The sequence below is a fragment of the Portunus trituberculatus genome, chromosome 24 (genome assembly GCF_017591435.1).
Source record: "Portunus trituberculatus isolate SZX2019 chromosome 24, ASM1759143v1, whole genome shotgun sequence".
NCBI lineage: Eukaryota > Metazoa > Arthropoda > Malacostraca > Decapoda > Portunidae > Portunus > Portunus trituberculatus.
In genome coordinates, this window is record NC_059278.1 from 1267144 (window position 1) to 1272143 (window position 5000).

A 5000-nucleotide genomic window follows, 5' to 3' on the forward strand; every position below is an offset into this window, starting at 1 on the left:
AATAGATAAATAAATAAAGATAAATCGATGGATAGATAGATAGATAGATGAATAGATAGATGGATGAGCACACATTTTTGTCGAGCGTGGATGTATCTTATCTCTCTGCCTTCCCTTTCCTCCTATGTCATTAGCGAAGTGAATCCACATTTACACAACTACTTTTAATCTTATTTTGTATTGATGTTAGTTCTTTCATTGTTTTATTATAGTGTTTTTATTTGACGTAGTTTTTACCTTTAACAAGGCTGTCTCGATCCCGGATTATTACAACATTGCCACACAGAATATCAATACGTCTCACACGGAAAGCACGTCCAAAACTATGCAAACGCCACGTAAGTGTATACAATGCCTTTCTGCTCACAATAATGATACTTGCAGCAATAACACTACACTCACTAACACAGCTGGGATCACAAACAACACTCCCACACCAATTACAATCAAACACTTACACAAAACAACACTATACTCACTAACATAGCTGGGATTACAAACAACACTCCCACACCAATTACAATCAAACACTTATACAAAACAACACTATACTCACTAACATAGTTGGGATTACAAACAACACTCCCACACCAATCACAATCAAACACTTACACAAAACAACACTATACTCACTAACATAGCTGGGATTACAAACAACACTCCCACACCAATCACAAACAAACACTTCCACAAAACAATCATGGACACACACTGTGGTTTAATTGTTCAAACACCACACCAAGAATACAAATACACACAAAACGAAAACACTATCTTTCTCCTCTTACTTCCTTATGGAGATACGGGCGTTATGCTCAATTCCAGTCCTTATTGCCTCAAATACCCTTGCCAGCTGTGTAGCAAGGCAGTGAGATGGGAGCAGAGGGCCAATCAGTGTGTTTCGTGTGGTGACCGACCCAAGCATGCTGGCTGGCTTCATGTCCGCTGCATTGGCTTGTTCATGCATGTTTTCGCTGGACTGGTTCACAATAGCGTTTCCTGGATTTGTTTTAGTTGTGGCTTCCCTAATTTGTCAAGCTCATTTTTCTCGTCTTCCCCTATACCGCTATACAATTCTTTCAGCTCACTAGATCATGACAACACGGACAACTTTACTATACAACACCTTCCCCTCTCGAGCCCCAAACACTCCACACCTTGCATCAATCATAACCATGCAAGCTCCATCCTTTTCACCTCCAACCGTCTACTGTACAAAACAGTAAAGATCAGTGACGATTGCAGGCTCTTCCGATAGGACCTAGATACCCTTCAGCAGTGGAAGTGCACCTGCAAATACATTTCTAACCTGACAAAATATGTAAATTGTTACACTTCATACGTTCACAAAATTCCATCACACACACACACACACACACAAGCTATAATACACAACTATGATTTGTTCGCACACATAAATACCTTGGTATTCATCCTTCTACAAACCTTAAATTCAATACTCACATTGAATCCATCTACTCTAAAGCAAACCGAACACTGGGATTCTTGAGGAAGAACTTACACAGTTGTTACACGAGATATAAACACAGGGTATACAATACACTTGCCTGACCAACACTTGAATAGTACTCCACAGTGTGAGACCTGCATACACACATAGAGAAACATTGATAGGTTAGAGGAAATTAACAGCAAAGCGGATAGGTTCATTAGTAATCATTACAAACAATTACACTCAGACGCTTGGCATTACAATTCGTTTAACACAACAAATAAACATGGATCCTCTTCACATACACAGACAAACACACAGACTTACACTTACGTACAAATTCACAAACAAGCACAGTAACATTGATCCGCATACTTACCTACACGTCACAAACAATGACCGTACTGGTAACACAACCAAGCGTACCAAATATTTCATGCTATAACATAATACAAGCACTCATGCTTTCAACGCGCCATAAAGGACTGGAAGAGACTTTTAGTTCCTCAATGTATTTTAGACATTACAATAGAAACATTCCCTTAACAAATATACAATCATTTAGCACAACTCAACACTAGGCACACTTGATTCACTTCCCTCCTTTCCACACACGGATCCCTTCCCCCCCACCAATGAACCAATAAATATGCGTGTTATGTACTGAATGTGGTGCCCTGCGCATTACATATCAGAATCAGAACACACACACACACACACACACGGAAGCTCAGTGGTTAGAGCGCTGCCTTCACAAGCCAGAGGACCGGGGTTCGATTCCCCGGCCGGGTGGAGATATTTGGGTGTGTCTCCTTTCACGTGTAGCCCCTGTTCACCTAGCAGTGAGTAGGTACGGGATGTAAATCGAGGAGTTGTGACCTTGTTGTCCCGGTGTGTGGTGTGTGCCTGGTCTCAGGCCTATCCGAAGATCGAAAATAATGAGCTCTGAGCTCGTTCCGTAGGGTAACGTCTGGCTGTCTCGTCAGAGACTGCAGCAGATCAAACAGTGAATTACACACATATACACACACCGAGATATATTCACAACTGGGAGGGCACGCTGTCGTATTCGTCATGAGGACAACTACAGCCTGCGAATACGATATCGTGCTTGAGTAGGGGCGTGGTGAGGCATTATATGAATATTTCACCTCATCCTTCATATGCGCAACGGGAGGTTGATAGCACCCCACCCCTCCTTTCCTCTGTACAGGCGTGTGCATGTATTAGGTAAATACATCCACATCCACAACAAGCAAGCAATCAATCAATCTGTCAATTTACATGAAATGTTTACCTAAAAACATTAATTATGATGAAATACTGAATGATAGGCAGTATATTATGATGAAAATGGAATATAGAATAGAAATCAGCAAATGTTACTTAGAGAAATACCAAGAAAATACCAAAAAAAAAAAAAAACACGAGAAATAAGGAAAAAAAAGAGATAAACCGTCCCTTATACAAGAATATATTTCATATCCCAAATGAAAACAAAATTTGGCAACAAAACACCACAAAAAACAAAGGTAAAATATAAATGTACGCAATTTTCGCAAATAAACTTCGACAAAAGGTATAAGAATGCAAGAAATCTGAAAAAAAAATTCACGAACCGGCCATCTGTGTGAGACGGCCTGTCAGTTCAGCAGCACAAGATGGCGCGAGGTAGAAGCTGACTGCAACCAGCTGTCCTCGAACAAGTAAGTTTTTCAGAGATTTCCAAGGGTAATTCAAAGGCGACAGGGGCACAGCTTGTACATAAGGGTACAAGCTACAGGTGGCGTGACTTTTATTCCTTCAGGTTAATTAGGACAGAAGATGATACCGGTAAAGATTTAAGGGAGTGGATTTCCAGTGACTAATAATAATAATTGTGACACTAATTAATGATAGGCCTAAATGTTTGTTTTGGGAGGCACGTCCAGGTCTATTGAATTCATGTTTTGTGGTAGACTGTGGTTTTGTTATTGTTATCGTTATTATTATTATTATTTTATTTTTATTTTTTTTTTTTATTATTATTGTTGCTATTGTTTTGTCTCCAGTTCTGTAATAGTGTTCCTAATCTAACAAACCTGAAACTTACCTATTTATTTATTTTATTTTATGTATATTTATTTATTTATTTATTTATTTTATTTTTTTTTTTTTTTATTCTACTTCGTGATGTGCACCGTGAAAGGATCAACTGTACGTAATTCATCTAATCTTAATATAACTTTTCCCGCAGATGAAATTAAAACATTACTTAAATTATTACAATATTAACCCTTCTTCTCCTTCTTCTTCTTCTTCTTCTTCTTCTTCTTCTTCTTCTTCTTCTTCTTAACCTGACCTTACCTAACCTAATATAACTTTTCCCGCTGATAAGATGAAAACGCTCTACTTAATATACCTAATACTATTTCTTCTTTTTCTTCTTCTTCTTCTTCTTCGTCAAATTCTTCTAATTCTTCTTCTCCTCTTCCTTCTCTTCCTTGTTGTTGTTGTTGTTCTTGTTGTTGTTCTTTTTGTTCTTCTTGTTCTTGTTCTTTTTCTTTTCTTTTTTTCTTCTTAACCTGACCTTACCGGACCTATCCCAACTTCACTTTCCATTTCCCTCGACCAGTCCCCAGTCTTGCATGGAAGTAAAGAAGCCTATAGTTTTTCTGTTTTGAAGTAAATTTGTGTGTTTTTACTGTTATTATTATTATTATTATTATTATTATTATTATTATTATTATTGTTCTTGGTCTTGTTTTTTTCCTTCCATTTTCTCTCTCTCTCTCTCTCTCTCTCTCTCTCTCTCTCTCTCTCTCTCTCTCTCTCTCTCTCTCTCTCTCTCTCTCTCTCTCTGTTACCACATTAATATTGTTTTATCTTGTTTTTCCTTCCATTTCTTATTTCTCTCTCTCTCTCTCTCTCTCTCTCTCTCTCTCTCTCTCTCTCTCTCTCTCTCTCTCTCTCTCTCTCTCTCTCTCTCTCTCTCTCTCTGTTACCACATTAATATTGTTTTATCTTGTTTTTTCCTTCCATTTCTTATCTCTCTCTCTCTCTCTCTCTCTCTCTCTCTCTCTCTCTCTCTCTCTCTCTCTCTCTCTCTCTCTGTTACCACATTAATATTGTTTTATCTTGTTTTTTTCCTTCCATTTCTTATTTCCTCTCTCTCTCTCTCTCTCTCTCTCTCTCTCTCTCTCTCTCTCTCTCTCTCTCTCTCTCTCTCTCTCTCTCTCTCTCTCTCTCTCTGTTACCACATTAATATTGTTTTATCTTGTATTTTCCTTCCATTTCTTTCTTTTCTCTCTCTCTCTCTCTCTCTCTCTCTCTCTCTCTCTCTCTCTCTCTCTCTCTCTCTCTCTCTCTCTCTCTCTCTCTCTCTCTCTCTCTCTCTCTCTCTCTCTCGTTGTTGTCAGGTTACATCACCAAACAATGTACTGTCCTGTGCTCTTAAACTGACATCAAACTCCCTTTAAACATTTACAGCATAACTCTCACTCAGTCTTGTTGTTATTATTCTTATCATCTTATTTATTTAGGTTGGATTGCTGTTTTAACCAGTACA

General features: G+C 38.3%; 1 protein-coding gene across 6 annotated transcripts in view; it reads left to right on the plus strand.

Moving 5' to 3' along the window:
• Nucleotides 1–3090: 3090 nt before the first annotated feature.
• LOC123508140 (anoctamin-1-like) overlaps nucleotides 3091–5000 on the plus strand; it is a 30163-nt gene continuing 28253 nt past the window's right edge. For 5 of the 6 annotated variants that reach the window (XM_045261658.1, XM_045261660.1, XM_045261659.1 and 2 more), the window contains exon 1: nucleotides 3091–3159. The gene's annotated coding sequence lies outside the window, so the exon portion shown is untranslated. The remainder of the gene's footprint in view (nucleotides 3160–5000) is intronic. The other variant, XM_045261662.1, reaches the window with a different exon arrangement.